The sequence below is a fragment of the Anolis carolinensis genome, chromosome 4 (genome assembly GCF_035594765.1).
Source record: "Anolis carolinensis isolate JA03-04 chromosome 4, rAnoCar3.1.pri, whole genome shotgun sequence".
NCBI lineage: Eukaryota > Metazoa > Chordata > Lepidosauria > Squamata > Dactyloidae > Anolis > Anolis carolinensis.
The window spans coordinates 45,803,353-45,826,084 of record NC_085844.1 but is presented as its reverse complement, the minus strand read 5'-3'; the positions used below and the strand labels follow the sequence as shown (position 1 = coordinate 45,826,084).

The 22,732-nt window shown below is 39.6% G+C and overlaps 1 protein-coding gene across 2 annotated transcripts in view; it reads left to right on the top strand.

The window, feature by feature from the left end:
- The first annotated feature begins 3,433 nt into the window (after nt 1-3,433).
- Nucleotides 3,434-22,732, top strand: part of fam110b (family with sequence similarity 110 member B) — an 83,772-nt gene continuing 64,473 nt past the window's right edge. Inside the window, exon 1 of one of the 2 annotated variants that reach the window (XM_008108480.3) lies at nt 3,434-3,829. The gene's annotated coding sequence lies outside the window, so the exon portion shown is untranslated. Of the gene's footprint in view, nt 3,830-4,054; nt 4,669-22,732 lie in introns of those variants that run through there. The other variant, XM_016992843.2, reaches the window with a different exon arrangement.

Sequence of the window (22,732 nt, the reverse complement as noted above, 5' to 3'; positions counted from 1 at the left end):
ATATCCCATGGAATCCTTAGATTTGCAACCCAGTGAGGAATACAGTATTTAGAATTCTTAATCAGGGAGCCCTTGTGCCTCATCAAAGTACGAATACAGCTATTACAGGTGGAGTGGAAAGATAGTGCTATAATTGCATATCGGTGGAAGGGCAAAATTGGGGAGCATTCCTTGGAACCTGGAAACATTTGAAGGGTTCTGTAAAAACTTGCAAGAAATACATTACAACAAATGCTACAATTACATGGTTTTAGATGGTCCAATCAACATCAATACAGATGTTTGTAACTCGGGTACATAAGACTGTGGTGTATACCTATACTGCAAGTATATCTGAAGTAAAGAATCCATCTCTGAAAAACATTTAAATCAATGTTTACTACGAATCTGTATGTCCAAATCATCTTTCTTCCCATAGTCATTTCAAACCAAACTTCTCTGTGTGTATATATATGTGTGTGTATATATATATACACACACACACACACACATAATAAAAGTGAAAATCTGTATGTGTGTATGTGGCACAGATGTCCGCTCACACACAGACTCCAGCCTCCACAAACAGGTTATAATTCCCAGTGCTGTGGAGCCACCAAGTCACTCCCTGCCTGGACATTGCCGGTTACAGCGAGCACATCCCAGTGTTCCTTTCTCTCTGTGTTTGCATGACCCCACCCACTGCCTCTCCCTTAACCCTTTCCTACCCTTTTCTATGGCACACAGCAAACAGAAGAATTGATCAGCAACTGAACATACTAGAGAGGTTTGAGGAGAATTCACCATGATTTATAGGAGTTGTAGGGAGTGGGATGTATAGTTCACTTGCAATCTAAAAGCACTCTGAAGCCATACTGGCATACTGGCAGGGTTTGGGGGTGATTGACCTTGATGTCCAGGAATTATAATTCACCTGTATTCAGAGAACATTGAACCCATCTGATGGTGGATCTGGACTAAACTTGGCACAAAAATTCAACATGGCCAACTGGGAATACTGGTGGAGTTTTGGGAGGGTTGACCCAAGATTTTTGGGAATTGTAGTTCACCCACATCCTTATGCATTTCCTAATGGGAGCATTCATTAAAAAAGCAAAAGACTGAGTTTTTTTTCTAAGAAATTTTATTTATTTATTCATTTATTTACAGTATTTATATTCCGCCCTTCTCACCCCGAAGGGGACTCAGGGCGGATCACATTATACACACATAGGGCAAACATTAAAAAATAAATAAAATAAAAATAGTGTAACATATGACCAGACTGATATTACCTAACATCAAAAAACAAACAAGGCACTTTTCAAATAACCCTGGCACTGCCAGGTACCCAAGCTAGTGTGTGTGTGTATGTATGTATGTGTGTGTGTGTGTGTGTGTATGTGTGTGTGTGTGTGTGTGTGTATATATATATATATATATATATATATATATATATATATTTGCATGTAGAGAATCCCAGCCCAATAGATAAGAAAGCAATCTCTGACTGAAAACTATACACCATCAGCTGAGAAGAGGTGGCATCCTCAGTCCCAGACTGAAGTCCAACACATTCTTGAGACAGATGGCTTTAATGTTATATTTATCCTCTAGAGTAAATTAGTGAAAGGGACAGCAGGTAGGTCTGTGAGCAAACACAAAGTGGGAAATTCATCTGCAAAATAATGGCTAGACTAAATGCTTGTTAAATACTCTAAACCGCTTGTATGCTGTTGAAATTACAGTGGGCCCTTAGGATTCACTGGAGTTGGGTTACAGGACACACAGTGGATACCAGAATCCATGGATGCTTCTATTATAGATTCATTATAGCCCCATTATAGACTACAGTGAAATGGTGTCCCTTCTATAAAATCGCAAAATCAAGGTTTGCATTTGGGAATTTGGAGGGGCTGGTGGTAGATATTTTAAGCCCTCAATGGTGTTGAATTTGTGGTTACACAGGGCTGTATACCTCCTATAATAGAATGAAGATTCAATTAAATCCCAGTTAATAATGATGAGAATGATCACGAAGATGACACTTTCCCGCTGATGTATTTGATTGCCTGCATTTGCTAGCTATGCTCTATGATGGTTGAATCCATGGATACAGAAGGCTAATTGCACACCTTCTACAGTGGAATGAATTGTTGGAAACAGCAACCTCCCAAGCCTCTCACTATTTGTTAATGTGTATACATGTATATATATAATGTATATATTATCTACTTTGTATGCTTGCTATCCCTACATTTTCCCATCTGACTTCTGCACTTTATCCATCAGCCCTGCTCCTCACAACTGAGTTGCACTAGCCCACCCGCCTAAGTCCAGAAACTGTTTAATATTTCAGGTTTACTGGTTGTTGTTGATGACCGTTTTATACTGTGTCATGTTGTTTTTTTGTTTTATATTGTCTTATGATGTTATGAATTTTAATTTGTCACATTTTAACTATGTTGTGGGGGATTCTCCCCATGTAAACTGCCCAAGTCTCTTTGGGGAGATGGAGGCAGGATACAAAAAATAAAGTTATTATTGGATTGTTGTGTGTTTTCTGGGTTGTATGGCCATGTTCCAGAAGTATTCTCTCCTGATGTTTCACCCACATCTATGGCAGGCATCCTCAGAGGTTGTGAGGTATACCTCAAAATTTCTGAGGATACGTGCCATAGATGTGGGTGAATTGTCAGAATATTTCTGGAACATGGCGATACCACCTGGAAAACACACAACCCTTTGATTCCGGCCATGAAAGTCTTCGACAACACAACGTTGTTGTTATTATTATTATATTATTATTGAGAGTTGACTTCTAACAAGGTCATGCTTTTCTTGACTAATGGTTTTCAAAAGGTGGTCTCCACATGTTAATGGAGATTTACATTTGCCAAACGGATGTGACATCGTTTTTTTTCCATTTCAATAAGTTTATGATTGCTATTTATTTCCAAAAGGATATGTGCCCAGAGACTGGGCGCAGTTATTTCCAACATTTGATCACCTGCATTTGCTAACTATGCTCTATGATGTTCTGGCTCCCTCATTTTGCACATTGGAACATTTGGGGGGGGGGGAGAGATTTTCAAGCTCTGGATGGTTGAATCCATGGATACAGAAGGCCAATTGCACACCTCCTGGATCCCAGATAATAAATAACGGTAGTGATTATAATGATGATGAAGATGACGCCTTCCCTGTCTCGTAATGCTGATGAACTTAATCGCCTGCATTGGCTAACTTTGCTCTGTGTTGTGGTTTCATCTCTCTCTGGGCGCCGACCCAGGCCATTGCCTGCCTTCCAAGGGGGCGGCCAGGGGGGCTCTCCTGGGCTCCGTTACATGGAGGAGGCCTATTGTGCGTGAGCCACAGAGGCAGCGGCAGCAAGAGCAGCATCCCTTCCCCGCCCCGCCCCTTCCCCATTTCGGAGTGGACCAAACCATCTCGGGAGAGAGCGAGGGGAGCGGGAGCGAGGCGATTGGGAAGGCGGCCGGGCAGAAAGACAGCCCAACCCGGCCGCCACTCACAGCCAAGCCCTTGCGCCCAGCTCCCAAGGGCGCTCCGGGGGCCCTTGGAGCGCTGCCTCCGGGGGAAGAAAAAGGCTGCGTCGGCGAGAAGCAGTGGCCACCCCTCCCTCGGTCCCTCCCTCCGCGTTGGCGAAGCCGTGGGAAGGACGCAGCGGGCGGAGGAGCAGCGCCTCCTCGGCCGGGGAAGAGATTCATTCAATGCGCGCAGGGAGGCTGGCGCGCCGGCGGGCGGGAGGGCTGCGCCCCCGACTCTCTCCTGAGGCTGTGCTCCCGTGGAGGAGCCGGCGCCTCCTTTCTCGCCCTGAGGAGCTCCGCAGGTGAGGCAGAGGGCGGCGTGGGGAATGGGGAAAGGTCTCCTCGCCCTCCCCCTCCAGGCACAGCTCGCCCCGTTCCCTCTTGGTCTCCCAGCTCTGGGCTGGCAAAAGGCAAAGGAGAGGGTTGCCATTCCGCATGCGCTGGCTCCCAGCACCTGGACTGGGCTGTGCAGCCCCTTCCCCAGTGTCAGGGAAGAGGAGGAGGAGGAGGAGGAAGGGGGGCTTGTGTTTGAGACACTCGCGGGGAACGGGGAGGCGCTTGGGCTCACTAGGAAAGCGGAAGGATTGGGGTTGTATTGGGAGAGGGGAGGGGAGAGCTTGCCTTCGTGCTCCCCACCCCCTCCATCTATTGCCTTGCGTGTTAGGGGTCAGTGGTTTCTCCCTCCTCCTGTGGAGGTAGGAAAGCAGGAGGAGGCTTGCTTTGGTTCTCCCAGTGCGGTTGGGTTCCTCCTGCTTGGAAGAGGGTTCCTTTCCGACCAGTGGGCATCATCCTCATCCCATGGCTGGGAGCCTGTCTTCTTCCCTGCTGCCCTTGGAGAGAAGGCAGACCCACAAACATGCCAGCACTCTGGGCATATTATCATCTCATCTTTGCTGTTGATGTGTTGGGAAGGGCTTTTTTATCTTGCTTTGGGATGTCCATCTGTCTTCATCTTCATCTTGAGAAGTTTACTTTTGGATAAGCAGGGGCTCTGGTTCCTATGAAGTGCTGCGCTGAGCTTTTTTCCCAAGTGTTGTGGAGGAGGTGTGGATTTGGCCTTGTGTTCCAGCTCCATGCGCTCCAGTGCAACTCTCACCTGTGTGTGTTTGTAAGGAAATTACAAGGTACAGCATGCTTCTTGGTAAGTGTGATTGTGATTATAGCTTCATAGGGAAAGCTAATGATTTTCAGCCTTGAATAAGTTTTAAAGGATTTTAACTGAATTTTAATACTGCTACGTTGCCCTTGGAGGGAAGGCAGATCCACAAACATGCCAGCACTCTGAGCATATTATCATTTCCCGTTTGCTGTTGGTGTGTTGTCAAGGGTCTTTATCCTACTATGGGATGTCCCTCTGTCTTCATCTTCCATGAAGTTTACTTTTGGATAAGCTGGAGCTCTGGTTCCTGTGAAGTGCTGTCCTGAGCTTTCTTCCCAAGTGTTGCAAAGAAAGTGTGGATTTGGCCATGTGTACCAGCTCCTTCCAAAGTGTTGCAAATGTGTGGATTTGGCCTTGTGTACCAGCTGCATGCACTGTAGTGCATCTTTCAACTGTATGTATTTGTAAGGAAATTACAAGGCACAGCACGCTTCTTCGTAAGTGTGATTGTGATTATAGCTTCTGGGGGGGGGGGGTATGGTTTTCAGCTTTGAATAGGTTTTAATGGATTTTAACTGAATTTTAATACTATTATGTTGCCCTTGGAGGGAAGGCAGAGCCACAAACATGCCAACATGCCAGCACTCTGAGCATATCATCTCACGTTTGCTGTTGGTGTGTTGTGAAGGCTTTTTATCCTGCTTTGGGATGTTTATCTGTCTTCATCTTCATCTTGAGAAGTTTACTTTGGGATAAGCACGGGAGCTCAGGTTCCTATGAAGTGCTGCCCAAGGCTTTATCCCCAAGTGTTGTGAAGAAGGTGTGGATTTGGCCTTGTGTACCAGCTCCATGCACTCTAGTTCAACTCTCACCTGAGTGTGTTTGCAATGAAATTACAGGGTAGAGCACGCTTCTTGGTAAGTGTGATTGTGATTATAGCTTCATAGGGGTGCTGTGATTTTCAGCTTTGAATAGGTTTTAATGGATTTTAACTGAATTTTAATACTGCTATGTTTAATTCTGTTTTCATATTTGCATATTTGCATATTTTAAGTTATGTGGACATACTTTTAAGTGTAAGCCACTTTGAGTCACTTTTGGGAGAGATAAAGTGGGAAATACATAAACATATTAATTATAATAATGTTCGAAAACATGCAAATGTGAGTAGATTAATAGGTACCACTTTGGCGGGAAGGTAACGGCGCTCCATGCAGTTATGCTGGCCACATGATCTTCGAGGCATTTACGGACAATGCCAGGTCTTCCTCGTAGAAATAGAGATGAGCACCAACCCCCCAGAGTCGGACACGACTGGACTTAATGTCAAGGGGAAGCCTTTACCTTACTTAACCATACACAAAGCCTTAAATATTTAGAACAAACATTAAAATGCGGGCTACAAACTCAATATAAAATAATATTAAATCACTAACGATCAACAGACAAATGAATCACTTTAAATCACTTAAAAAAATTGACAGTCAAGCACCAAATTTGGTCCTCTAAGCATAATGGCCAAAATCCAATTCAACACCTACAAGTAACATGTTAACTCTGTAGAGAATAATCTTGCTAGTATAATGATGAGCATCACCTCCCAAAGTCAGACATGGCTAGACCTAATATCAAGAGGAAACTTTTACTTTTATACCTGTAGTTTTTTTTCCTTTTAAAAGTTCGGTATACCTTGCAGCTCTTCCTAAATTGCCAAGCAATTTTGTTTAACACATTGCATTTGTGTACACATGGATAGGGTTGTGTTGTCAGAATACAGCCACTTTTTTATAGGCACCATTTATGGAACTGGAATGGCTGATTACATCATATCTTTATACAGTTACAATAAAGTCAGTATAGTATTACAGTATTTGATAGTATTGTAGAATTGTAGTATTGGCATGGATCTAGAAGATGTAAGCCTCAACTCCTGACAGAGGACATCTTTCAGCTGAAATTCTCTCAGTAGGTGTCTGTCCTAATTCTTAATCCTTTTAACTTTATTTTCTTCCTTTGCATTGATGTTATGCCAGCATCGCAGCATCTCTACCGTCCCATCACAGAGCCAGTACTGTACTGTGGCTGAGCATAAACTATGGACTGAAAAGTTCCTTCTTTGAATCTCAGCTTTTTTTGAAGCTCAGGAAAAATACGGTCAACTGTTATGTGGGGATAAAAGTAATCTGACTTCAGAGGGAGTTCTTTTTCTTATGATGATTGGCTTAGCAAACTAGATGAAAGCTAGATGACAATGTTTCCACGTGGGTTCACAGCTGGATAGAGAACTATACTCAGGAGAGAGTAACACTCCTGATCAGACTCAGGAGGATCTTTGAATAGGGTACTACAGAACTTTGACCTGGTATTCTTGAACAGTTTTTATTTGTGACTAAGTTTGGGGTGTGTGGGACCTGTGACCTGCCAAATGTTGACCCAGTCTTCTAAAGCAGTGAGTTTCAAAGTGTTCTGAACTATCATGATTTATTGGGGACTGATCAGTGGCTCCTTGGTGAGAAGAGTTAATACAGTACTAGCAGACAAACTGCTTTGACTGACAGCTTGTCTTCTATGACTGAGCTTACTTTGAATAACATATTTGAAGAGAGACAGTTATGTTGGAAGACACATAGGTATAGCCATTCCCTCCATGAATTAAGTCTATGACCTAACATATGTAACATACCTGCAATATGCTAGTATTCTGAGACGGATGTGCATGGTTTTCTTGAAAGATAACATAATGAGAAAACTTTATGAAAGGAGAGAAAATGAGCAAGCCATTGGACTTACACACATACTAAAGCATTTTCATAGTCTTTCTTGAGGGAAACTGTAATCCTTGAATCCTTCACCTTTCCAAGAAGCTTGTGACACTGGAATTGAAAAATGCTTTGGTTATTTTTCAAACTTTTTTTCATGCACCGAGGGCCCTTCCACACAGTCATAAAACCCAGAATATCAAGGCATAAAATCCCACAATATCTGCTTTGAACTGGGTTATCTGAGTCCACACTGCCATATATTCCAAAGCAGATATTGTGGGATTTTCTGCGTTGATATTCTGGATTTTATGACTGTGTGGAAGGGCACCCAGAGAAAATTATAGGACAGAAAAAGGAAAACCTAATCTTAAGCATTTTACTTTCTAAGATGTCACGATTTACCAAAATATAGGAGATATTATTGCATCTCTGCAATATCAGCTCACGTTAGTTATTCTTCACTAACAAAGATTTATTCTGAGACTCTGTATTTCACTGAAGAAATACATAGCATGCCATATATATAATAATTGTACCCTGCTGTTCTACTCAATAAAGTGGCTAGCAAACCTACATATTTTAAAAAACATAAAGCAAAGATCATAAAATGTAAAAGCTATCATAATACTAGGCCAGAAAAATTACATATTTATGACTTGATTTAGGAACTGACTTGAGTGCTTTCACTCTGTTATGAATAAATAAAGACAAAGTTCCTTCCTCTAGGCCAGACTTCTGGCCTGTCCCAAATCTGGTACACATCTGTCACAACATTTTGTGAAATTAGGCTTCTATGAGAGCTGACTTCTTAAAAAGCTTGGAAAGTACTCAGATTTCAAAGGAAGATTATTGTTTTTTTTTTTCCTGTAGAGGGGAAATCTAAAGAAGAAAAGTCTCTCAAATGTAGGTAGAAATCACACTACTTTTATGCATTTTCTAACTTATTAAACTGCACTTGGTTGCCAATTAATTGATTACTGTTCGACAACAGAGAAATATATTCCATAATCCAATGATCTCATTGCAGTGATGGCAACCACAATTTTTGTATTGTCTGATAGAAAGTTCATGAATAAGAGCTCCTACCTATGAGTTATTTCCATTATAGTAGAGTCTCACAAAATATAATGTAATCTTTAAAAGATATAAGATTAAATTATACATGATATTAACGCAAAACAATATTAAAGAAAAATCAACAATATGGTTGATAAAAACCATGCAGAGTAACCCCAACAGTGCAGTAATCATGATTTACTCCTTGTTATAATGGCTGAAAAATTAATGAACACTTCGATGAATAATTGGTTGCGCAAAAGAACATTGGTCATTTTGAAGAATAAGTCATTACAAACACTAGAAATAGATTGACGACTTCTTGGAAGTTGTCACCCACATTTCTCAGTTTATGATTAGAAAAAAGTTTGGAGAGAAGTATAAATGAGGACCTCTGGAGAAGGTTCAGTGGGCAAGGAAATGAAGCTGATCTCTTGTGGAAGAATCCTCATTAGTAACCTAAAAGGCTCATGAGGTGTATAAAAAGGGGAGAAGTATATCCAAGATCTTGTTCTAAATATGTTCATGGGAAAGTTTATTCTTTATGGCCCCAGGCCCAAAGATGACCATAACTGAAGAGCTTTGTTGGTCAGATGTAGAGTGGATGAGAGGGTATTTAATCTATCCATATGCTCTTAAGTGAAAGCATTTGCTTGGGTGACATGAAATCACTGTAGTTTAGGTGTTCCTTGTTTTCTCATAATAATTGAAGTCTCCCAGGTTTGAGATCATTCCCCCAGGAGGTGAAATTCTCATCATGACAAATCTTTGTTGAATAATGTTTTGCATATTTAAGTGTATGTGGGTGTAGGTAAGGATTTGTTTTGTCAGTGTTTTTCATCTTTTCTGATTTCTTAGACTTTTGTTGACACAAGATGTTTGTAATCTATCCTAACAACTGAAAACAATCCAGTGGCATGAGGTGGAAATTATCCAGTTTCTGACTGCTGTTTGACTGCACTTTGCAGCATTCGTCAACATTGGCTATATTGGCTTAGGATATAGTCACTCTCAATTCCACAACATGTATAGGATGACATGACTTCTACCCAGACATAGTTGAGACCTTCTGGTTGTAGAAGGGTCATAAAAAGCCCATACGTATTCGGTCTGTCATAATATATAGTTGAAAGATTAATGAATGCTCTTAAAGCATATGCTTCATATGACTAAACTGAGGCTTTGTACTTTGGATACTTCCTGAGACAACATGATGTTTTGGTGAAGCCAATGTGATCTTTCTGTATGTTTTAGTGTTACACATTTCTAATTTGATTATAGTGACAGTTTTCTGTATTGTGACATCATTGCTCTTCATGTTTTTCATCAGGCTCCTGTAGATATACTGTACTCCTACTCACATTGTTTTGCAGATTTCCATTTATCTCATTTATTATTTATTGTAAAATCCCTTGGGATGTATGCTACGAATGAGATGGGAGAAAACTTGTGTTGGTGTATTAGTCAGAATGTTTTTAATATATTAAAATAGGTCAGAGAACAAAATATTTATATATTTTATCGAAATGGGTCAGAGAACAAAAATATATTCAATATTTATTTTATTTAAAATATTTTTCCTCTCTTTGTAAAAAAAATCAGAACAGCGAATGAAATCAAAAATAATGAAGACAACATTCGAATCTTTTGGTAATGTAATGTATTCATCTTGTTTAGGAAGGACAGAGATGAAAATGGCATAGATAAACTGCTGGATCTTATTGTGCTAATTTTGTGACCTAGAAATAAATTGTATGATTTCTGGATGTATGTTTGGTATCTGTGTAGGATGAGGCTTGGATTTGCAAGAGGGGCTTGAAACAAAGTTTATGCCCAACCTGGCAGAGAGGTCAGTTGGGGGAGAAAATCAGTACTTGGTTTTCATTTCTTATAGAACTTTGTTCTGACTCATACAAATCTATGTTGAAAGATGTCTCCAGATTTCAAAAGGAGGACATTACAAAGAGATATATCTTCTGCAATCTCAGCTTTTTTGCTGACATGTTAAGGAACATTAATTTCAAGATAACAAGTTGTAATTTTATTTTGATGTTTTAATAGCTGGTTGGATTTTAGAGTAACAGCCAGTGAGAATCCCACATATCTATTACTTTCAATCTGCAGTATTTATTATTAGTAGCCAGAAAATCCTTACTTGGAATATTTGCCATACACTGGCAATTATCTTTGGCTCACAGAAGCAAAGGAATTTTATATTCCTGAGATGTGGACCTTTTTAAGAGGATGTAGAATCTTTAGGTTGTTCTATTATTGAATGTGGATCACTTTGTGTGTACATAATTTTACTTTTTTTAAAAATGAAGTAATATTTTAATTTTCATGTAGGTTTAAAGGAGAGCTTTGGATAGATAAGAGGAATTTGAGATTAGATATGTCCAGAAGTAGTTGGTATATAAACGATTGACTATAGGAATTGCTCTGTGAAATATAACTAATCTGGAGATATTATAGCTGACTGAATCTCTTTGAACACATGATAGCTTGTCTGTCACACAGGTGTCTGCTTTCTTCTCCTGACCTAGTTTCTCTTAAGAGGAAGAATGAAATGATGCTTCATGGTACAGCAAGTAGGTAATAAGGGCTTTTAATATCAAAGTTATAGAATATAGGGATGGCTGGATAATGGTTAATTACATGCAGGGTTTTCAGTTCTAAGAATTATTTGATAAAAAAAAACATGGACTGGATACAGCTGAACTTTGCCATTAGTTGGTTCTTTAGAAAGCAATGGGGTAAATTAGTCATCTCTGAATTACGTTCCTCTGATATTAATGGAATTGAAGCATGTCTCTCATCCTTTGGATCTAGCCAGTTTAGATTTTCACATGTGGACATTAGGCAGTTTGTGTTTTCATTCATTTTAACTAAAACAATATGTAGTATATTAAAGGGAAACAGTGAATTTTAGATCTCTTTCAATTATCAGTAATATTCCCACTATGCAGTCCATTCAGTGTATACATTTTAATGCCATTGATATCACACTTGGGGTCAATTAATTGTGAATATGTCTACATATGCATACTATCTACTTTGTGTCTTCCATTTACTCTTGGTATTTTGAAATGAATGTAATCAGATAAGTAGATGTCATTTCATCTGTTTCCTCCTGCCCACAGCAAAATGTAACCTGCAGTATTTATATAAAACTGTCTTTGTTTTTACATTTGATCTATGAAATTGTGCAATTCCACTGGGAGCAATCCTTCCTCTCAGGAAAAGGGTGTTCCATTTTAGGCCAAAATGACAAAATTAATAACCAGTGACAGAGCATTCATTAGTTCTATAGTTCTGCTTTTTTCTGTAAGTTTTTATTTTATTTGGTAAGACTTTTGCCATTTTTAACAGTTTAGTAAATTGAAAAACATGCTTCAAAGAAGTTAGATAAAACAAAGTGTTTGTTCCATGTTTCTTCAACATGAAACCTAGTATGAAATTGGAGACAGTCAAATAATTGCATGCATAGAAGTTAAGAGTTATCTCTTTGAATCTAAAAGGACCATTGCATTGTAAGATTAACCGTGTCTATTTTTTATCTCAACACAAGGCATGTATTTTTATATATACCTGGTAGAATTCTTAAAGGTGCAAATGTAAATGTATTTAAAATAAGTGATTTGTTGGGGTGTTTTAAAAAGCGTTAGACTGCAAGCTTGCAACATGTTATTCTTGCATAAATATTTATGGCAGTTTTTATGCCTGTTTTTAAACATATCTATCTACTACTATGATGCTCAGTGCTTTAATTAATAATAGGCTGCTAATACTATGGACATAGGTAGCTCTGCTCATTTGCTTCATATGTTTGACAGGTTCAAGATGTTTGCAGGGGCACTGCAAAAATCAATCGGCATTCTGCATATGCCATGGACTATATCTTCTGCTAACCAACCACCAATGGAGTGAACACCACTGAGACAACTGTTTTCCCCTCCCCACTGAATACCTCAAACTTTCTCTTAGGTTTGAGAGGCTCTCCAGAAAAGATTTAGGATGTGTGAGATATAGAGATTAGGAGATAGGAGGAAATCCTTTTGCCTGACTGTGAGTCAATGTATATATCTTTGGATACATCATATGGAAAGATAGTATATCTTCTTTAGGTTTCTATTAGCAGACCTAAATTATTGATCTAGTAGAGAACCCTTCTTATTTAAATGAAACTCTACAGAAAGAAAAACAAATGTTTATCAAAGGGGTTTCTTCATAAATATTTTGAAAATGAAGTAAGCAGATCACAGCACAATGCCACTTGCGAATGTGGTGATGCTGCATTCAGTGAAACAGCTGTTTGCTAAAATAAAGTACCCTGTTTGATGAATTGGAGAAGCTTCTTGTGACATGTAAATCCAGTGTGAATCAAATAGCTCTAGACTACAGCTCTCAGAATCCTTCACCATTGGCTATACTGGCTAGGGCTATTGCAATCAACAACACCTGGAGACCTGGCTGATTCCCACTCCTGCCTTGGAGGAAAATGCATGGCCTAGAACTGCCCTTTCATTGATTTACCAAAGCATTTTCGGAATACTTGAAATGATTTTCTTTTCAAAAAGTTAGTACATGGGCCAGTCATCAAAAATCCTTGCAAGAGACTCATAACTAAGTAGGTGGTGTTGCTGAAAACAATATTTCTTGTATGACTTCTAAATAAAAGGAAAAAGTAATATAGTCTTTCTCTCCCTCTCTCTCAAATTTATTTATAAAAAGATCACATACCATATATGCTTTTCAGTGCTATGGATTTCCTAGAAAATTTTAACAAGACATTTTGTAATGAGCCAAATTGATTGATATCTAGTTTGGCATGTTGTATTTGAATTCATTAAATGAAATTAAGATCACAGTTTGTGTTAGTTTTTAATAATACATTAAGTTTGCAACATTGATTTTCCCCAGATGCCACTACATAACTTGATTGATTGATCACTACATACAGTAACTGAAATATTTGATTTTCATAAAAATTACTAATAAAATGCATGGGATTATATTCTAAACACATTTATAAGAAAGTTTGATTGAAGACAGTGGAATGTGTTTTTCAGTAAACATCCATATTGCAAGTTATTGTGATTTAAATTTTATCTTAAGACAAATGCAGAGCTTTGTTTGGAATACTGGAACATTTCAAGATACAGCATTAGAACAGCACATTTCCCCATTATATTGTTGAAACCAGGGGGAGATAATCTCTGGAGGTGGTAGCTGTAAATCTTCCTTGCCCTCACCATAGATAATACAGAGTACCTTCCAATTTCAATTTAATTTAAGAGGGACAAGAGTTCATTTTCCTTAAATACATAACACCATCAGGGTTGAACTGTTGCAGTTGGGGGGAGGGAGAGAAAATTAAACAGACATATACGTTACCCAGGTCTTGTTTACATGTACGTGTCTTTTTCAGATAATAGCACTGAAGTCAGATAAGTATGGAGTGAAATTCTATACATTCAGAAGAATGTCCCACTCAGCTCATTGGTGCTTGTTCCAATTAGGCTTACAGACTAATCCTAAGGTACTGAAAAAGATGTGCATTAAGGTCATATAACACATGCCCCAACAATAGTTTGGGGCTGGTTTGAAACTGCTTAGTTCAGAAGTCTTTATGTTAGTTTATCACTAATCGATTTTTATGAAGCAGTGTGTTTTTAGAAATAGAAACATAGTTTGATTTTTTCAGTCATTGGAAGCTTTCTGTTCCATATCATTGCTGATACCTCAAGATAGAATTGACTGGAAAACTGGAAAAAAAACCATTTGTTTCTGCAATACAGTGGTTGGCTCTATAGAAAATGTCATGGATGTAGTGATATATTTTTCACATGTGTAAACTTTTAAGTCGCTGTTCTCAAAAAAGAGATTTCTTGTCATTCGTCACTTTCAGTATAGATGACAGAGCATTGGACTCTTCAGACCGGGTTTCAATTCCCTGTTTCTATATTGCATACATTGCAAAAATGATAAGAGCAGATGTTTGGGTGTCATGCTGAAATACAGCCAAATATTCTTCAACCAGGCTAAGAAAGCAAGTGTTGCCCTTTAATGCTCTCAGTTCTTCATTGTTCAAGAAGCAAGCCAGAGTTTTTATAGTCAAGTAGAGAGCATACAGAAAGTCACAGTTTTAATCCTTGCCATCTTCAAGTAAGATTCAAGTAGGATTGGGACTTAGTCTGGTCTTGGAGAATCACTGTCAGCTACTGTATGTTTTAAGGCTCCTTCTTAAAATATAGGATTTTATAAAAGTATCCTAACACAACAATTCCTATTCTGATACAGAACTGTTGTCTTCTCTTTTTAGATACATTTTACAAGTAGGTATTCTCATATTGTTTTGGCCCAGTATGGTCAGTGGAACGTGTAGGACATCAGGCTGGGTAGGTTCTCTCAAAGGGATAAGAAGACAATTTGTGAGAAAATGATAAAATAAAGTAAATAAAATGAGGAATATATTTCTTTTATGTTTTTATATTCACTGCAGACACATATGTGTTCCTTGCATTTTATCGCATATCAGCACTTTGTCAAATCTGCCATGAGCTAATATCATTGGCTCTTTCATCATTCCAACTTCATAAAAGCGAATTGACCAAAGGTGAGATACCGTAGATGGCAGTGTGGGATCATGCATGAGCTGATAGGCTACTAGGAATTGTTGGAGCTGAAGTCCAAAACACCTGGAGGGCTGAAATTTAGATGATGAAACTGCCTGTCCCTTTGTCAGATGTGATTCAATCTAAAGAAAACTCCTGTCTTCAGAGATCAATAACCTTTAAAGAATTTTTCTATTTATTCTGTTATTTTGTGTTGACATGAGCCTTAGTTTTTTTGTGTTATCTTTTGTGATGCTAAAAATGCATCCTCCTGACAGTATCACTTTTTTTAACTGTTGTGCTGATAGTGTATTCAATGCCAGAGCTTATAAGAGAGAGCTTCTAGAAAAAAATATGATGGATCTTATTATGCTATATGCAATCAAGTAGAATAGTGATTTTCTTAGTTTTTGTCTCTGTATAATGTAAACCAGTATGTGATATAACATGTTGCTGTAAAAAAAAAAGGGAGGGGGGAGCAGTCTCTTTTTTCTCCTTGTAGCTAAGGAAAAAATCTAGGTCAGGAGATTCTGTCTTATTAATAACTTAGGGCTCTGTTCAACAGAAATTATCCTCAGCAGCTTTCTGGCCTCCCTGCTTCCTAGCTATTGTTCAGAAACACATAATGCCCCTTCTGACCTTCTTCCAGCCACTATTAAAGACAGAATGTGTGTGTGTGACAGAGAGAGAAAAAGAGAGAGGGAGTGAGATTTGGATTTTTTTCTGTTGTTACTCAGAATGTGTGTAGATCTAATAGAAGTGTCTCCCAGTGTGAGTGGATTACTGTACCAGCACAAAGCATATTTGCTCTGAAGGAAGTCATTTTGGTTCATTTAGGTGCTGTATCATGTGGCCCTCAAATGTGGTTGGATTGCACCTCCCGACATTGAAAATAGCCAAGTGAGGGAAATGGCAGCTAACATAACCACAAAGGAATGAATTGTAGTACAACATCTGGAGGTCTTTTTAATTCCTAGCCCTATTTTAAGCTAATATGGCTCATTTTGCCCATATACTTTAAAGTATGGGATGTAGTTGTGATCTCATCCTATTCAGATATATGTGAATATGTGGCAGGAGTGTTCACTCAGTTTGCACATATTCTTGGCATTGTGGCATCATCTCTTTTGGAACTAGTAAAGATCAAGGTTAAGAGGATCACTCCCCCAATCCTTCAAGGAAAAGGTGTCTTCTGTTTGAATGGATTCATCCTCACCATAAATTTGGAGGGTACAAAGACAATGTGTTATCCCCAGGTTTCATTTAACTAGTTTATATCTTGAATGGATCGGTCTCTTTCTGAGACATATACAATCTGCCCTAATAATAATAATAATAATAATAATAATAATAATAATAATAATAATAATAATAATAATTTTATTTTTATTCCCCGCCTCCATCTCCCCAGAGGGACTTGGGGCAGCTTACAGATATAAAACAAGCATACAATGGTATCAAATACAGAAAAACACACAAATAAAATAAAAAGGCATAAAATAAAATCACAATCATTGTAAAACACATGTTAAAACAAAGCGATGAAATCATAAGATAAACTGGGCAAAGTGCACTGAGTGAAACTTGTAAACATGAAGGAAGTTAAGGTGCTATAAGATCATGGGGAGAACCTTAAACTGGGATGAACCCTGTGGCTATGTCAAAGAGTTAACCAACAGATACAACCGGTCAGAAGTAACCACTAGTATAAGGGTTTAACGTACAATGGGCGGTACTTATTCAAAGGCCTGTGTGAAGAGCCAGGTTTTCAGGCTCTTCCTGAACACTTCCAAGGTGGCAGCTTGCCTAATTTCCCTGGGGAGCATGTTCCAGAGCCGGGGGGGCCACCACGGAGAAGGCCCTCTCCCTCATCCCCACCAACTGCACTTATGACGGCGGAAGCGAGAGGAGCCCCCCCCCCCCCCCAACGAACGAAGAGATCGTGCGGGTTTGTAGGGGGAGATGCGGTCACAAAGGTCTTATTTTACCTTTTCCTCTATGCCAGATCAACTAGGTTCTCTGTTTATAACTATAAACTCTTCTTTACCTGCATCTGCTTTCTTGCATTTCTACCCAGTGATTATATTTTTTCCATACTTGCATGTTTTTAGAAACAGTTCTGCTTATGGACTGTATAGAGACATCCAAAAGTATTCCTTTGCCCCATGAACATTACTTTGGCTTGCATGCCTGTCTTTTAGATTATGTGCTCCCCTGGGCATAAGCTGAATTTCTTGAACATTCTGTAAACTCACTAGCACATTTGAAGCATTGCCATAAATGAATAGTAATTATGGTATATTTGTTTATTTGGCCTTCCAAAGAATGCAAAAAGTGTGGTGGTGATGGTGGTGGACAGGAACCAAAAGGAAAAATTAGGGCACCAAGAATTCTGAAATCTACTTATTCCTTATTTTTTTATCTATATTGTTCTCTGTGGCCCACACAAGCAGAAGTGATATACGCATCTTTTATGCATTACTGTGTTTGTTCAATGCTGTCAGACCTAGATATGAGAAGCGAAGAAATATGTAAGGAATCATTATTGTTTGAAAATTCATTTTTATTAGGGCAGAACTACAGCAAGCCTTTAAAAATCGAGAAAGTTATCAACCATGTTCCATTTAATACCATGTTCTATTTAAAGCTCTTTCTGTTTGCCCATGGGATTTGTAGCTTAGTTTCTTTCCCTTTTCTCACACTGACTGAATTCTCATGTTTTTAAGGTTTCTGTGTAAGGTTCTCGGAAATGGAAGAATGCAGTTATTTACTGTTGCCTTATTTGGATTTAGTTATATTTAAGCTTTACATTTTAGGAAGTTGAGAAACAGACCCCTTCTGTTCTAATGGAATTGTTCTTTTTGCCTCCATGCACTTTAAAAGGTCTGAACAATGTTTTGGATATCTTTGCTTTTCCAAACACATTCTGTGCATGCAGTTTTATATCACCCCCCTCCCCAAACCAAACAATTTTAGTGAACTGATGTATATTTATATTTATAGGCTGATGTCAGCATTGTTGACTGCTGCAGCTGAAAAAGCCTGGATTGAATTTGCATCCAATTGACAATATTGCTTGACATTCAAAGCACCGGATACACTTTTCTAATAGCTTTGCCTAATAATTTCTGCATCTAACTCCTAACTATTCCCATGTTCCATAGCAGAAATATAGTTAGACAAATGGTCTGACCATGAGGAGAATGCCACATCTTTACTTGAAATTGATCCTGGTAGATGACTTTATTACCACAAGTTGTATGTGCAGATCAAGACCAAATTATACATAGAGACAACTCACAGAAATAAATTAGGTTAAGTGAGCTTTAATATGTCTATTTCAGTATCTTGAAGACAGAATCCAACCCATTTAATTTTTTTAATTCCAGCTGTAAAAAAGACCATTTGTAAAATATTAATGGCTACTTAATAATATTGTTAGAAAGTTCAATGTGTTGTCAAAGGCTTTCATGACCAGAATCACATGGCTGGTTGCTGTGAGTTTTCCGGGATGTATGGCCATGTTCCAGAAGCATTCTCTCCTGATGTTTCACCCACATCTATCGCAGGCACCCTCAGAGATACCTTCCACAGATATATATATCCCACTTGCCTAGTTTCCAACTGACCTCCCAACCTCTGAGGATTTTTTTTCGTGGCAGGAGCAACTTGAGAAACCACAAGTCACTTCTGGTGTGAGAGAATTGGCTGTCTGCAAGCACATTACCCAGAGGATGTCTGGATATTTTGATGTTTTTACCATCCTTGTGGGAGGTTTCTCTCATGTCCCCACATGGAGCTGGAGCTGATACAGGGAGCTCATCCGCGTTCTCCCCAGGTTGGATTCGAACTAACAATCTTCAGGTCAGCAATCCACCCTTCAAGTCATCAGTCCTGCCAGCACAAGGGTTTAACCAACTTGCCACCGGGGTCTCCCTCCTCTGAGGATGCCTGCCATCGATGTGGGTGATACGTCATGAGATAATGCTCCTCGAACATGGCCATACTGTCCAGAAAACTCACAGCAACCCAATATTGTTAGAAGTTTCCAAAGAATGGGAATTGCCTTTGCTGATTGGTATAGAATCATAGAATCATAGAATAGTAGAGTTGGAAGAGACCACATGGGCCATCTAGTCCAACCCCCTGCTAAGAAGCAGGAAATCGCATTCAAAGCACCCCCGACAGATGGCCATCCAGCCTCTGCTTAAAAGCCTCCAAGAAAGGAGCCTCCACCACGGCCCCGGGGAGAGAGTTCCACTGTCGAACAGCTCTCACAGTGAGGAAGTTCTTCCTGATGTTCAGGTGGAATCTCCTTTCCTGTATTTTGAAGCCATTGTTCCGTGTCCTAGTCTGCAGGGCAGCAGAAAACAAGCTTGCTCCCTCCTCCCTATGACTTCCCTTCACGTATTTGTACATGGCTATCATGTCTCCTCTCAGCCTTCTCTTCTGCAGGCTAAACATGCCCAGCTCTTTAAGCCGCTCCTCATAGGGCTTGTTCTCCAGACCCTTGATCATTTTCGTCGCCCTCCTCTGGACGCTTTCCAGCTTGTCAACATCTCCCTTCAACTGTGGTGCCCAAAATTGGACACAGTATTCCAGGTGTGGTCTGACCAAGGCAGAATAGAGGGGGAGCATGACTTCCCTGGATCTAGACGCTATTCCCCTATTGATGCAGGCCAGAATCCCATTGGCTTTTTTAGCAGCCGCATCACATTGTTGGCTCATGTTTAACTTGTTGTCCACGAGGACTCCAAGGTCTTTTTCGCACACACTGCTGTCAAGCCAGGCGTCCCCCATTCTGTATCTTTGATTTCCATTTTTTCTGCCGAAGTGAAGTATCTTGCATTTGTCCCTGTTGAACTTCATTTTGTTAGTTTTGGCCCATCTCTCTAGTCTGTCAAGATCGTTTTGAATTCTGCTCCTGTCTTCTGGAGTGTTAGCTATCCCTCCCAGTTTTGTGTCGTCTGCAAACTTGATGATCGTGCCTTCTAACCCTTCGTCTAAGTCGTTAATAAAGATGTTGAACAGAACCGGGCCCAGGACAGAGCCCTGCAGCACTCCACTTGTCACTTCTTTCCATGATGAAGACGACGCATTGGTGAGCACCCTTTGGGTTCGTTCGCTTAGCCAATTACAGATCCACCTAACCGTAGTTTTGTCTAGCCCACATTTTACTAGTTTGTTTGCCAGAAGGTCGTGGGGGACTTTGTCGAAGGCCTTACTGAAATCCAGGTATGCTACATCCACGGCATTCCCTGTATCGACCCAACTCGTAACTCTATCGAAAAAAGAGATCAGATTAGTCTGGCATGACTTGTTTTTGGTAAATCCGTGTTGACTATTAGCAATGACCGCATTTGTTTCTAAGTGTTCGCAGACCACTTCCTTAATGATCTTTTCCAGAATTTTGCCTGGTATTGATGTGAGGCTGACCGGACGGTAATTGTTTGGGTCGTTCTTTTTTCCCTTCTTGAAGATAGGGACCACATTCGCCCTCCTCCAATCTGCTGGGACTTCTCCCGTTCTCCAAGAACTCTCGAAGATAATTGCCAGTGGTTCTGAAATAACTTCCGCTAGTTCCTTCAGTACTCTTGGGTGTAGCTGATCTGGCCCTGGGGACTTGAATTCGTTTAGAGAGGCCAAGTGTTCCTGGACAACTTGTTTCCCTATTTGGGGTTGGATTTCCCCCAATCCTTCGTCCATTCCGTGTTGCTGAGGTTGAAGATGGCTTTCTTTTTCTGAGAAGACCGAGGCAAAGAAGGCATTAAGTAGTTCTGCCTTTTCCCTGTCCCCTGTCGCCATCACCCCATCTTCTCTTTGCAATGGCCCTATCGCCTCCTTTTTCTTCCTTTTCTACCAACATAAGCAAAAAAGCCTTTTTTGTTGTTTTTTATGTCCCTGGCAAGCCTGAGCTCATTTTGCGCTTTAGCCTTGCGAACCTTTTCCCTGGTAGTGATGGGATCTGTAGTCCAACAGTAGCTGGAAGATCACATGATCCCATTCCTACTATGAAAAGAATGGTTGTTCTTTTTATATTCAGATTATCTAGTTGTATTATACATAGTGCTTCTTTTTTTGGTAATGATAAAACTCTTTCATTTCTACTTGTTAATGAGTGTCAGCTTGTTCACACTTTACAGCAGTACTTTTTTTCCTTGGAAAGATTTATATAGTAGCACAAAGTAACATCTTCGGAATCTCGGCAGCTTGTAGGAGAACGATGAGAAAATGTTCTTCATCTGCTGTACCAGAACTTCCTTGTATAAAATCTGTTTCATATTAAGTGAAACCATAGAAGAGACAAACATGTTCCAAGAGGGCTGGATATCAAATACTTGCTCATTAGTAAGAGGTACAGAAACTAAACATAGAATAATGGCTACAAGGTGACTAAACATGTGATGTGTAATTCTTTTGCATAAATGTCATTACCTTCTGTTCTAATATTTCAAGGTTGTCAAGAAGAAGGCAGTGCCTTTCGGCAGTGGTGAGCTTGAAATGCCAAGGCACTTGGGATAAGACTTTCACATGCCAATATGATGGTTTGTAATTGATTTGTCGCAGCATAACATGTTGGAGATGTGCTCTCATTGGAAAATAATATAGTACAGATGACTGTACTTACTTAGATGAGAGTGCCCATCCATATTGTATTGCCTTCAGTAAAATATGTCTTTTAATATGCACCCACAACCACATTTTGCTACAGTTAGCTAAAGTTAAGTTTACAGAAGCTACATTTGGCAAGGGCAAATGACTCACCATGTAGTGTAGTGAGGTAGTAAAAGCCAGAGGTTATTTCCCTAGAAATATTAACATGTTCTTTCTCCCAACTGTGAAGAGAAAAAAAACCAAGAACCCAAAATAATCCCAAGGCAATGGTAATGTATACCTGTGGATAAGGACAAGAACGAAGTTCCCCTCCGCCTGTTAGGATTACATTTGTTGCTGCATTGTTGCTGTTTGAGTATGAACATTTTGACCCAGGGTTACTTTCCAGTCTGAGTGCAGAAAGGGTGACTTAAAAAACCTCTGTATACACCATAATTTTACGTTGATAGAATCATAGAGTTGGAAGAGAACTCATGGGCCATCCAGTCCAACCCCTTGCCAAGAAGCAGGAAAATGACATTCAAAGCACCCCTGACAGATGGCCATCCAGCCTCTGCTTAAAGGCCTCCAAGGAAGTTGCCTCAACCACACCCTGGGGCACAGAGTTCCAGTGCTGAATAGCTCTCACAGTGAAGAAATTATTCCTAATGTTAAGGTAGAATCTCCTTTCCTGTAGTTTGAAGCCATTGTTCCGCGTCCTAGTCTCAGACAGATGTTTGTGTGAAGTACCAACTACCTTCTCTCATTGTATTATCTAGCCCTCCAGAAAAAGGATGTGACATCGGTGGTAAACAAGAGGTGATCATCTCAGTGTAGGTTGTACTTCAGGGTCAAAAAGGTATGGGGAAGGCTAACTTGACCCTTAAAGAATAGAAACTGGCTATTCTTCAAGCCAGCTTACATATTGTAGCCCAAATCCTACACATTTCTCTTGCTTATTGACTCTTCACATAAGCAGGCATCAAAAACATTGCCAAACAAAGTGCTGAATGTTAAAGACAGAGTAGAATGAGAGATAACTGGTGATAGAAAATTTAGACTGATGTCCTCCACCAAGTC